The sequence below is a fragment of the Macrotis lagotis genome, chromosome 5, assembly GCF_037893015.1.
Source record: "Macrotis lagotis isolate mMagLag1 chromosome 5, bilby.v1.9.chrom.fasta, whole genome shotgun sequence".
Lineage (NCBI taxonomy): Eukaryota > Metazoa > Chordata > Mammalia > Peramelemorphia > Peramelidae > Macrotis > Macrotis lagotis.
Genome location: NC_133662.1, coordinates 172,094,337 through 172,108,808, shown reverse-complemented (window position 1 = coordinate 172,108,808; position 14,472 = coordinate 172,094,337). Strand labels below are relative to the sequence as shown.

Below are 14,472 nucleotides of genomic sequence, written 5' to 3'. Positions count from 1 at the left end.
TGCAAACATATACATATGCATAAACACATATTACATAGATATATTCACATGCAAATAACACAAATATCTACATGCTTATGTATACTGCTCTATCTATGTAACCTATGCATGTAATATTCATAAGCACATGTGTACATACATACACTGTATACCTGTGTCTATATATACACATAAATGTATGCATGCAAATTGCATTTTTCTAGCTAACTCAAAAGCATTTTACAGACATTAACAAATCCTTATGATTCTTTTGGGAAGGTAGATATTATTTTTACTTATAGATGAAAAAGTGGGCATGGAGAGATGAAGGGATTTACTTGGGTCAGTTATGCAGTACTGTATTCAGAGCAAATCACATCTTCTGAATTGAGAGGACATATATTGTAAGTAAAGTCTTCCTACCTTTTCTCTGGAAGTAGATGAAACAGGATTTCATTCCACTGTTCCTAAATAATTCCAGAACTTGAACCCTTATTTACCTAGAGCAAGTAGGAAGCTGACTGTGGATCTCTCTCTCTCTACTGGGTTCTCATCTCTGGGGGGAAATGGGTGGTAAGGATAATGGGTGGTAAGGATCTACTAATCCATTCTTTTGACTTTTTTCCCCCATGAATTCTAAAATGGCTACATTCTATCTGCGATCCTTATTTATGCTAAAGATAACTCAAAACCTTTCCTCCCAGGGAGGGGATTATTTATGGGATTATTTATGTTGTTTACTAGCCAATAGGTTGTTTTCACCTTTCTGTTATCCCCCAGTCTCATTAGATAAAAGGCTGGACCAGGAGTCAGGAAGACCTGAGTTCAAATCCAGTATCAGACACTTGGTAACTATGACCCTTGGCAAGTTGTTAACTTCTGTTAGCCTCAGTTTTCTCATCTGTAAAATGGGGGATATTAATTGTCCGTATCTCCAGTAGTTGTAAAAATCATGTGCGATAATAATTGACTGGCTACATTCTGAAGTTCTAGAAGATGAAGACTATGTTCCTGAAATGGATGCCTATTAGTATTTAATAATGATCCTAGTCTTAGTTTCAAATCTGCAGAGAGATAAACCTAAGCATATACTTATAACTAAATTTATGTATGTATACATACACGCAGAGAGACATAAAAACATATGTTAAATTGAAGGGACAACAACCCAACACACATGTTAAATAAATATGTAAATAAGAAAAGTATATAAGATAAAAATATTATAAAAAATCAAAGAGAACATAGAGTAAATGCTATAGAGGGAAGGTATATATCAGGTAGCCTGAAAGCATGGTAGAAAGAGTCCTGGCCTTGGAGTTAGGAGTCTAGCTTCAGAAACTTGCTATTTCTATAACACTTAACCTCTTTTTGCCTGTTTCCTTGTAATAATTACAATTTCAATATTAATAATACTAATAATCATAATAGCTAGCATTTATAATGTACCTACTATGCTATGCTTAGTACTTTACAAATATTATCTCATTTTATACTCACATCAACCATAGCAGGTTTTTACTCCCATTTTTACAATTGAGGAAAGTGAGGCTGAGTGACACAGCTGTTAAGTGTCTGAGACTGGATTTGAACTCTGGTCTTGCTGACTCCAGACACAGCATTCCATGTTGTATGGTGCTACCTAGCTGCCTCATCAATTAAAATAGTTATTATAAATTTAATAAGGGGATCAAATGAGTTAACGTAGTTAAAACACTCTGCAAAACTTCACGTTTTAAACAAATGCTATTATTATTGTTATTATTATTATTATTTTGCCAATAGAATATAAAGATAATATCTACCTCACAGAACATCAAGTGAATGGATATATAAAAATTGATTTGGCAAAAGTTTTAAGATATCAATTATTGCTACTCTTAGTAGTATTTGGAATCATGTATTTAAAGAGGGAAGGACTTTTGAGCTAAATGAATTCCGAACATTTATTTAACAATTAAAGCAGCTAAACAGGTAAGAGAGGTATAATTTATAGGTTATAAATTTGGGCTGTAAGGAAAATAAAAGGTCATTGAACACAACCCTCTCAATTTACAGATAAGGAAACTGAAATCTAAAGAAATTAAGGCTTGACCAGGTTCTCACAGGAAACAAGTAGCAGATCAGGTTTTGAACCCAGGTCTTTTGACTTCAAATTTAATACTTTTCCCAATATGCTATGGTCAATACCAAGACCTGTTGCAGGAAGAAAGTGGCCCTAAATAGAAAAATACAGTTCTCCTTCTGCAAACACAATCATTATTTTTAAAAGTTTCAAATGAATATTTAGCAGAATTTCAAGACTTTGGTGTCATTTAGGGGAAAACCGATTCAAATTAATAAATGGATATTAAAAAAAATTTACCTGAGTTTGAATTTCAGCTGTTTTTTTTAATTGTGAGATCTTGAGCAAATCACTTCTTGTTCCTGGGACTTAGTTTCCCTGGATGTAAAATAAAGGGATTGAACTAAGCTTGGTGGCATCAAGTGCAAATAAAAAATGATTCCTGTTGACTGCACATTGACTTAGAAAACTGCATATTGTATTAAAGTTTCATTAATTTTGTTAAACATCTTCCACTTACATTTTATTTTGGTTTGGGTTACAATGAGAAGTTATTACCAGCCACATGAGGCTAGTAGATCTCAGATTTGACATGTCTCAACTAGATGACCTTTCAAGTCCCTTCTAATCCAAAATCATACAAAACTTTGAGAGCATGAACATTCAAATGGGGGGAAAATGAGAAACAAGTTAAGAAACAAAAGTAAGTCAGATTTTTTGACCATTTCTGTTGAGCTTCACCAAACTGAATTTTCTTTTTTTTTTTAGCATTTCTGATTATAATGGTGACTCATGACTAGACAAATGTTCACATATGTTAAAATTAGCAGCAAATAATTTTACTGATTTATTCTCTTCTGGAATTATAAGAAGTAGGGCCATATTGATTAACCAGTCTTCCCAGCAATGGGGAGAATGGTTCTCCTGGAATATTGGCACTATGGTCTTTCCTGTGTGAATGATCCATTATGTAGCTAGGAGGGAAGTACATTGTACAAGATTAATAGTAATTCTTTGCTGTGAGCTACATTAAACTGTTGGTATCTGAAAGCTATTGTTTTAGGACCTTTCTTCATGTTGGTTATTAAAGTTAACACACCCAAACTGAAATACCTGTTTTTGAAAAGAAACTCTCAGTAAATCTTAGGAACAGACTAGGGTAGAAGTTCAGCCCCCTTGCATTTCTTTTTTTTTTCTTTTCTTTTTTTGCTGAATACTGTTGCAACACATTTTGGTGCCTGTGGATGCCTGTCTAAGTGCATATTTGTTGTTTACAATATCATGGTGGTGTTAACCTACTTGTGGTTTCATCTGGTTCTTCTATATACTTTGAGGAAATATCTTTCCAGTCCTTAGGTGATTTATTTTGTCTGTACTGTTTGGAATTTCCTGAAAGTGTTTAGGCAACTTACCTCAACAGTGAAGGTATGTTCCTGGTCTATTTTACTCAGAGATTGTTTTTCTCTAGGGAAGAGAGGAAAGCTGCAGGGGGGGTTGGGCAGTTAGGAGGTGGACTAAAGCTCCAGAAAAGTTTCAGTTCCTTAGGAAGGTGAATCATTTTAATTAATGTGTCTCCTAGGAAATCTAAGATAGAGTGGGACAATCTCATCACAATCAGAACTGTCCCCTACCTAATTAGCAGCATATTAGAGCAGAATTGCAGGAGCCAACCAATGTGGGTCTTGTAATCAAATATGCACCCCAAATTGGTAAGCATTCTTCCCTCCTATCCCTCTTCTTAAAGCTTTCCAATGTTTGGGGGGGAGGTGGGGAATGTGGATCTATCTCTATACATGAAATATATAAATAGATTTGGAACCACAAGTTAGCTGAACAGTCTTATGCTACCATATTGAGTCTTGTCATTTTTTTCCCCCTCCAGTATCAACCTAAGATGCTTTTCATCAGAAAGCATCCGTATCTTCCATCAGTTTGACCTTTAAAGCTAGGTGTTCAGTTTCATTAATAAGTGCTATTGAAGAGAGAAATCTGACTTAAGAAGATATGCATTTTCAGTTGTTTGATATAGCATTTTGTTTTTTGCTGAAATTGAAAAAAATTAGAAACAAAATTAAAAATTGTATTTGACTTCCATCTGCTGTTTAAGTATGCACTGAGGAAGGACATCTTTAAAAATGTCCCTATCTTTTTATCCACACAGTCATATATTTAGCAAATATTTATTAGACCTTGAATATATGCTCCATTACTATGCTAGATGGTGAAATCATCCATGGCAAACCGAAACCACCAAGGTTCAAATTGTGGCTAGCTGTCTCAGCTCTTATGATATTTTGGAAGAATCAGGAATTATTTTCCTCAGAAGACTTGAAGAAGCAAATTGTTTCTGATTATAAGATCATGGGATCTTGGGTTTAGAAAGGGAAGGGACCCACTTTTTTAGCATTTCTCCTTCAAGTGTTAGAATTTTTTTAAAAAGATCAGTGAAAATAAAAATGAAAATCAGCTCTGGAATTTGCATGTTTTAAAAATTATATTTAAAAAATGGAATTGTACCTTGAACCTTATGAACACATAGTAGGCACTTAGGATATTTATTGAATTAAATCACAATGGATTTATCTGCTGATTTTGCCTTCCTTTTGTGTGAATGCTTGCAGGTGGTGATGATATTTTCAATTGTGGTCCTCCTTTGTTCTTGTCACACTAATGTGGAATAGCATGTGGTTCTGCATATATAAGCTTTTGCCTTCATTTCTTAAGTCTAGGCTCTTTATTAGAAATGAACAGCAACAGTGTGTTCAAAGATATAAATGTAGGTCAAAATGCAGCTTACTATTAATTGATATCAACTCATCATAAGTAAAAGATAGTGTTTGTATATATTTCCATAATTTACATTGACACGCATTTTCTCATCTACTGAGCTAAAAGCTGCAGCTAATCCTGTAGTTGCTTCTCATCTTTGTGTGCAACATTATGTATTCTAGATTAACCTCACTTTTCCCAGACACCAAAAACAGTCTCCAGTTTTCTCAAGTCCAAAACCAAATGGTTTGTGCTAGTGTTCATTGGTTTCCATGTTGCCAATGGAATTGTCTCTTTGTTTGGAAAGCATGGAGTAAGTGTAGGGGCAGCTAGGAAGCAAAGTGAATACAACACTGGGTTCTGAATCAGGAAGATTTATCTTCTTGAGTCCAAATCTTTTCTCAGACACTTAGTAGTTGTGTGACCCTGGGCAAGTCACTTAACCCTGTTTGGCTCAATTTTCTCATCTATAAAAAGAGCTAGAGAAGGGAATAGAAGGAAAGGGAAAACCATTATCTCCAGTATCTTTGCCAAGAAAATCCCCAAAGGGACCACAAAGAAATGACACAACTGAATTATAGGAACAACAAAATGGTGTAGTTTTATCAGGTCCAATAACTCTAGCTCATTGTTTAATTTGAAATGTGTTTTTATACCTGGGAAATTGACAAATGCTGCAAATCAGGATTTTATTTGTTGTTTTGTTGATTATCAGAACTCTAAACATCTAAAAAGTTGATGGATCAAATGTTCATAACAAATTAAGCTTAAAGAAAATTGAAGTTAAAAGTATGTCCTGCACATCATTTCCCTCCCTGGAAAGACAGTAAATATTACCAGCACACTCCTGAGTTCAATGGATCTCAGTGTGGTCTGTGGAAGCCAATGGGTCTCTGAGCTCTTTTTTAGAGTATCTGCAAAGTTTTCTTGCAAAATTATTCCAATAAAAAGCTAAAATTTTACTGTCTATTAAATATTCTTTCCCTTTTTAGCCAAAGATTGGACTTTCTGGGTATACTTCAACTAAAACAACATTATAACAGATTGAATGCAGAAGCAATTATGAGAATCCAGCTTACTTCTATTAAGCCAGACAATAGAGATTTGCAAAAATATGTAAAACAATGCCACTCTTCTCACTATTTTTATTTTAGAAATATAGCTATTTTACATAAAATATTTTTTTGTTAAATGTGATGAATCTATTGTTTTCAGGTGAATTAATAAATATTTAAAGATTAATCATTTTAAATTTCTATTATGGCAAATATTTATAAATATCACCCAGATAAACAATATTTATTTGGGGTACTCAATTTTTAAGAGTGTAAGGGGGACCTTACAACTAGTGGTCTAGTGGATAGATTACAAGAGGAGGAGTCAACTTGCTATCTTTTGTTTACCTTTGTGACTTTGGAAGAACTCCTTATCCTCTCTGTCTCTCAGTTCTGTTAAATGAAGGGGGGTGGGAGTGGCAGAGGACCTTTAGAGTCTCTTTAAAGCTGTAAATACAAGCTGCAATGATTTCTCTCATTAAGTTGTTTGATCTCTCTTAGTTTGCTTCCACATCTACAAAATGGGATCATTACAGGATCATAGACTTAGAAATAGACAAAACTTCAGAGGTCATCTAGTATAATTGTCTCATTCTACAGATGAGGAAAATCAGGTCCAGAAAAGTTGATTGATTTACTCAGTATCAAGCTACTAATCAGTGTCAAAGCCAAGATTGAAACTAAATCCCCTGATTTCAAACCCAGTCCCATTGCCACTATTTGTTCCATCATGTATAACTCTTTTTGACTCCATTTGGGGTTTTCTTGGTAGAGATGCTGGAGTGGTTCGCCATTTTCTTCTTCAATTCGTTTTTCACAAATGGAGAACTGAGGCAGGCAGAGTTAAGTGAGCTGTCCAGGGTCACATAGCTAGTTAGTAATTGAGACTAGATTTGAACTCAGGTCTTGATTCTAGGTCTGGTACTCTATCCTCTTCACTACCTAGCTGCTCCATTTCCATTATACTATAATAATATTTCTTTCCTGGGTTGTTGACAAGAAAAAATGATAAAACATGTATAAAATACTTTGCAAACTTTAAACTATACTATAATTGTATTATTCATACATTCATTCATTCTCTTTTTTCAAAATTGCTTTAAATAAATATTTATCTACTCTACTTTTAAGACCCGTGACTTAAATGGATGGATAGGAGTTCTGTGGGATAGGAAGAATAATGAGTGTAACAACTCATATTTATACAATCCTGTGAGGTTTGCAAAGATCATTAAATACAATTTATCATTTTATTCTCACTATTTGTAAGATAGGTACAATCATTACTAACCTCATTTTTCATATGCAGCAACTGAGGCTTAGAGTTTAGGTGACTTTCCCAGGACCACATAGTTAGTAGGATTTGTACTTTTCCCTAAATCTCTAATTATAACACACTATTGATGATATAAGATGCTGCCTCTCTTTTTATATACCTTTATAGTTTATAGTTTTTGTCTTTTAATATTTCTCTTTGGGCATCCAAATATCCATTGGGAACGTTGAACTCAAATACATAATCTTGATTTGTAAGACTCAGGGAATTCTTAAATTCAGTTAGAAAGAAGAAAGATGAAAATGCTCCTTTCCCAGCTGTTTTCATTATCTTTTGTTTTTTTGAGAAACTAAGACACTGTCTTACTAAAATAGAATAAACATTTGGTTGTTATTTATTAAGGCAGAAACATTTGCATCTAATCCAGTATGTGCTCCCAGGGACAAACCATTCATGTTGGGGTCCTGTAGCAGAAGACAATATGCTATCCATCCATGGATCTATCATAGAAAGACAGATCTCTGGGGAATCTTTATTTAGATAATCTGGATCCACCTCTGTCTTTATGGAAGGCAGACTATGATAATCTTTTCAAATATGATTCACATGGGGTAAAACCTTGGAAAGTGGATGTTGCTTTTACCATAAGGCTGGTGGGTGTGTGCTTGACTTGGGGTGAAATTACCTGGAAGAAGGATTGTCTTACTTAGGATCCCTACTTCTTTAAGATTCACTTAAATAAAGATCATCTTCTGTAGGATGCATTTTCTGGTCTTCCCCCAACTCTTAGTGCTTTCCCCTCTGAGATTATTTTCTGTCTATGGTATGTGTATATACATTTATGTGTGTAAATATAAATATTACATATATGTAATGTGTAGCTAGGTTTCATTGTTGTTGCTGTTTATGAGTTTTGTTTTTGTTTTACTTATTATTTCCTCCAAGATAATGTGAGATCTTTCAGGGAAGACACAGTTTCTTTTCTTTATAACTGCAGTGCTTATCAGAATATCTGATAGGTGCTTAACAAATATGTGCTTAACAAATGTTAGTTGACTGAATAATTGAACTAGGAAAAAAGATAATATGGGAAATCTTAGTTTCAAGGTGTGGATGAAATGCAGAATTTCAGATCAGGAAGAAATGGATTCATATATTGACTCAGAACCTGTGTCACTTTGGGTCAGTCATTAAAAAGCCTTAGGTTAAAGGATGTAGAAAATGGGGACAATAAAATCACCTTATCCCCATTCCCTCAAAAAAGTTGTGCTGAGGCTCAAGTGAGATAATATTTGTAAAACATTTGAAAACTTTAAAGCTACATAAAGCTTATGCAAAATTAGCTAAATTTATTAAATAGCATCAGAAAGAATGGAGCTCGGTGGATCATGGCATGTTGGGATTGTTGACTTGTTTTTGAAACAGACTTCCATTGTTATTTTTGTTGTTATTGTTTTGTTTTGTCTTTTTAACATGTCAAAAATAAATTGAGAATTAGAAAATCATATAATGTTGCTGTAGAATAAAGAAAGAGGGACAAATATGGAATAACAACAAAATATTTGGGGGCATAATGAATACAAAACTAATTTTTTAAAATAACTGATCCCTTGACTTATGTTAATCTACTAACCTGCTTAAAATTCCCGATTTGGGCTTTGCAAATTCTTTAACAGTGACATTATAATTTAAGTCAGGGGAATAAAATCTTGATAAAATTCCATTTGACTTCAAGCAACAGTCTGTTCCCTTGTAGTCCATATAAATAGTATAAAATTACTATTGTCCCAGCAAAAGTTATAATTTTGTCTTCCTGGTGAGCTGGGTTTATGAGGCCAGCAGATACCAAATAGGTTAAATGAGAGGGGCCTTATTTTAGGCCCACTTATATTCTGGTGAGGAATTCTAAGTAGACACATTGTATTCCCAAGGTGAATGATAAAAATATTTATTCCCCCCGCCCCCTTCCTTGGTTTTGCCTGCATTTCTCCTTCAGTTTCCTCTGGCAGCATTCCCTCCTTAGTCCATTAGTATGGCCCCAGAACATGCTGTGACTGCACTTTATAACCTGAGTCTGGTTCTTGATTGACTCAGATTAGAAAAGGGAAGCTGGTCTGTGATTTGAAGAGAAATGATAAATGTGAGGGAGGCCACTAGAAGTAAGTATTTGCATGTTGCTGGTGACAGGAGTTTGCTCCAATTCAGTGTGATTTGTGAAGCTAGAACCACTTCTGTTTCAGGGCAACAAAATCTTCTAAAATCAGAATTCAAGCAGAAAAATAGAGCCATTTTTGAATTTTGGCTGTTCTGTCCAACCAGTGTTGTTGGAATGGGGACATTTCTGGAGTTTCTTTAGATCTTTCTGGGCAATTGCTAATGGGAATAATGCCTGTAGTCTGTTAAAGATGTAGCTGGGATTCTTTGGAATTGATCTAGAGACTACATGTCACAAGGCAAAGAGAGCTAGATTCAAGCTCTACCTCTTGTCCTTACTGTCTGTGTGACCTTGTGTTTACTTTAGGGTGACCCAGGGGACCTCATTTTCCTCCTTTGTAAAATGGAGTTGTCTTTCCTCTAGAATAGTCCCCGAGTTTTCTTCCAGATCTGGAAACCACATGGCATAAAAAGTCAATGCTTTCTCTTTACTAAGATATAAATCTCCTTAGAAAAATTCCTTCTGGCTTCTCTTTCCATATGTTCTCTTGTTATCCCCATGGGAAGGGGAAGGAATAAGAGAAAGGAAAAATCAATAAACATTTTTGAAATGCCTAGTATGTTCTAGACAGTGTGCAAAATTCTCCACAAATGGGGAAAGGATAGTGCCTCCTGACTAGGATTTTTTTTTTGGGGGGGGGGGTTGGTTGCTGTTTTTAAAAGAGGCCAGCGGAATTTGCCCAGGGTCATATAGTTAATAAGTATCACTTGTTGGAGGGTAGATTTGAACTCAGGTCCTCCTGATTCCAGGGCTGGCCCTCTATCCACTGTGCTACCTTTCATGGTTGTTTTGAGAATAAAGTGCAATAATAATTGTAAGCACTTTACATTTCATGCTCAGAGAGGTGATGATATAATAATAATAGTAACAATAATTACTTTATATCATATCTATTGTGTATCAGTCAGAGCCTTAAGCACTACACGACTATTATCTTATTTGATCCTAATAATAACCTAGCCAAGCAATGATACTACTACTACTACTAATAAGCAACATTGATTTGGTATCTATTATTTGGCAAGCACAGCATTAAGCGCTTTACAAATATTATCTCATTTGATCCTAACAATAATCCATCCAGGCAATGATAATATTAATAATTATTATTCATAATAATAAACCACATTGATTTTATATCTACCATTTAGCAGGCACATCATTAAGTACTTTACAAATATTATCTCATTTTATCCTCGCATCAACTGGGCTAGGCAATGATAATAATAATGATTAATAATAAAAATAAAGCTTTTATTTGGGATCTACTATTTAGCAGCCACAGCATTAAGCATAATACAAATATCATCTCATTTGATCCTCACATCAGCCCAGCAAGATTAATAATAATAATAACTGACATTTATTTAGTACTTACTCTGTGTCAGTTACTGTATTAAATTCTTTACAAATATCTCATTTGATCCTCTTAAAAACACAGTGAGATAATAGAAATAACAACTAACTTTATACACATTACCTAGTCCCTGTCAAACGTGGTGTTCTTCTATAATTATCATCTCATTTGAACCTCACTAGAACCCTAGTAGAGAGGTGTTTTATTATCTTCGTTTTACAGATAAGAAAATTGAGGCAAAGTTGTCTATGATCAAATAGTTAGTATCTGAAGCCAGCTTTGGACTCAGTTCTTGGTAACTCCAGACTCAGTCTTCTATCTACTGTCCCATTTTAGCTGCCTCCTTGGTCTTCCAGTGAATTCCATTGTTATTTCCTGTAGTCTGACACACATTTTCGAATGATTGAACTGTCCCACCTATGATCTGTTTTTGACCCAGTGCATAATTACATTTCCTCAAGTGGAATGATTTGAAAGGGGAGGAAGTGACATAAGAGATGACCCACATTTTCCTAAGTAATGAATACAAGAATTAAGCAAAAAGATGCTCATGTTGTGCTGGGTGAACACACTCTGTCTTCCTTGTCCCCCTTCAGCCCCATCACTGAAGAGAAAACAAAGCTCAGCAGCAACCCAGAGTGCCATTGGTTGACTTTTTTTTCCTTCTCCTGACTTCCCTTGGGGGTCCAAAATGCCAATGCAGTTGAGATCCTGAAATAAGTGATTTATAACTGAAATGGCCCTCTGCAGTGAAAGGTCTAAGAGAGACTGGAGAATTTATTTGCTGAGTTACTATGCAAATTTCACAATTAAATCTTAACTCAGCTCCTGAGGGAATATCAAGGATTACTGAAGGAAAGGGGCTTTGACATGATTTAAAAAAAAAAGGAAAGGAAAAGGAAGGAGAGAAGAGAAATAGCAGGTTACCATCTTCCTCTCAGTTTCCCCAGAAAATAGTTGTTGAGAATTATTATAAAAAATGACTAATGGGACAGGGAACAGGGAAAACACAATTGGGGGGGGGGGGGTTGAGAAGATACACTCCCACACCACCCCAAGAAAATCTATTACTTTTTTGTTTATTTGTTCAGTCAAACTGAATTAATGAAATTTTCTTCAAGACCTTATTTGAACTTTATATTACTCACTATAGCAGACAGTCTAGAGTGAAATAAAACCACACACATCCAATAAATCTACCACCATCTTCTTCTTTATTTCTTTTTTTTTTTTTATCATGTTCTCTCTTTTCCCTCCCTACAAACCAGCTTTCCCCTTTGGACTGAGCTGAACCGTTCATTCCCCCAGCCCCTCATTCTAATCCTGAAAGTCTGAGCAGGAGACTTGTGTTTTGACAGGCAGTCTCTTGGGTCTCCCCACTGAAAAGGCCAAAGCTCCCAATGCAGCAGCAATCCTGGCCTTGAAACAGGAGACACTGCTCCTCTCTTCCCTCTACTGCATGCAAATAGGGGTCCTCTCCTGCATAGGGCTCCCAGGATGCCTTCTGGTTGTCTATAGAATAGCAATCCACAAAACTGTGCTGTCTGCCTTTGCCCAAGCTAATGTCTGCACCTGGTCTATTGATAACCCATTTTGGCAGGATAGATAGCATCTAAGACAAACAATATTTAGAGACTGAAGCATCTCTGAGCCCTTACTGTGCCACCTAGTATTCACCCTCTCTCCATTCAGTTACTACTCCCTGAAGGACAGCAAACTTGCCCTTGCTCGGAACTCAGAATGCCATGACAACGACCCTTCGCTCATTAGGTTAGTTTTATCTTTAAGAAAAATACCCCTTTTATTTTCCAGAAAAGAATGAGCACAGAGGCTAGCTCCACATGGCTGATGGCTATTAATCAACAAAGTAATGAGGCAGGGTACATTTGTTTGTGTTTTGGAGAAAGGGGAAGGTAAGATGGAGAAATCCTACTGAACTACACCTTTGGTGTCTTTCTTTCTCCAGCCTCTCCTCTGAAAGCAAGAAATAGTTCCTGACAATCATTCCATATATTCATTTAAAGGCTTTGGATTGGGGCCCTGCTTGGTATCACCATATATTAGAGTCAGAGGTGCCTTGTAGGATCCAAATTGGGAGAGTGGCAATTAGGTAAATCAGGTGCAGTGAGTTCCAAAAGGTAAGGATATTTGTGCAAAATATAGAGAATCAAGGCATTGCTTTCTCTTTGATGTCTGTCTTAATTAAAATTGATTAGAAGAAAGATTTTGAGGGTTTTTTTATTTTCTATAAAAATTTGATCTTGGTTTGATTTGCCTAAAGATAAAGTGAGAGATAAAAATGGGATAATGGTTAGAGTATTTAGGAAGTCCTGGGTGAGAATCCTATTGGTATGTGACCCTGGCAAATCATTCAATTTCAAAGTGACCCAGGCAACTTCATAGGACTTTCCTTGTAGAGATAGGTAGAAAGATCCCATACCTGGTGTGCACACACTGAAGAAAATTCTGCAGAAAAACAAAGAAGGGTAGACTAGGACTCCAAATAAAAAAGATAGCATTGCAAGCCTTTATTATTAGCCAAGGATGTTCATAGTCTTTTTACACTAGGAAAAGTATGAGGAAATATATAGAAATCTTAAAAAAAACATTTCTGAAATAAAGAAAACAGAAGAAGAACTTTTATACCCATGGTTATATAAAATGGAAAGTGGATGAATAAGAATGTCCAAAGAATGTTTGTAAAAGCTGTGAGAGACAAACCATTATGGACATCTCTCAATTCCCTTTTTCTGGATTGAAAAGCCATCCAGAATAATGTAATTTCTTTATATAGGGATTGTTTAGTGAGGAAATTCCGTTTACCAAAGTACGTTCCATTTGCCAGACCCTATAGTCTTAGCTGCCTGGGACCCTGAGAAGTCAAGAGATTGCCTAGATAATAATAATGTTTATGTATGTCCTTCATTTCTGAAGAAGACCACAACATCAGGGAGGTGAGGCCATGACAAGTGAGTGAATTGGGTTTAAGTGAAAGGGTGCTGTGCTAAGTCAGCAGCCTCACTTTCTTTTCCAGAGCCATCTGGGTCCAGTGGCCAGATAAGAATCACAATGACTGGAGATGGCCCTGGATGAGGGGCAATCAGGGTTAAGTGACTTGCCCTAGATCACACAGCTAGAACTCCTGACCTCCTGACTCAAAGGCCAGTGTTTTTTTCCACTCTGCAATTTAATTGCCCTCAGCTTGCCTAGAAGCCCACAGTCAGTGGAGGTCAAAAGCAGAACCTGAAGATTTTCTTAACTCAGAGGTAGACTCTCTACCTCATCTTACTTCTATTCATTTATTTCAATATTATAACTGTAAAGAAAATGTATTGTTACTTTTCTCAATATTTGTTATACTATTTATAGTCAAGCATATGTGTATTTTAAGGATTCTTTGAAATTTTGCTTTTATATTATATTTTTTCTTTTACTGTTTTAATTTCTTAATTTTATTTTTCCCTGGTCACATGCAAAAATAAATTTAACATTCACTTTTAAAAACTTGAGTTCCATATTTTCTCTCTTCCTTTCACCTCATTCCCTCTCATTGAGAAGCAAATTATTTGATTTGATTAAAAAAGCTAGTCATTAAAAACATTACCACAATAGTCACGTTTTAAAAGTAAATATTATTACCTCTTCCCCCCCAAAAAGAGAAACCTTAAGGAAAACAAAGTTTAAAAAAGTATGTTTCAATCTGTATTCAGACACAATCAATTCTGTTTTTTGATATGGATAGTAGTCTTTAACAAA

The 14,472-nt window shown here is 35.4% G+C and overlaps 1 long non-coding RNA gene across 2 annotated transcripts in view; it reads left to right on the top strand.

Moving 5' to 3' along the window:
* LOC141489968 (uncharacterized) overlaps window positions 1-14,472 on the top strand; it is a 209,365-nt gene that overhangs the window by 72,712 nt on the left and 122,181 nt on the right. The gene's annotated exons all lie outside the window — the stretch shown is intronic.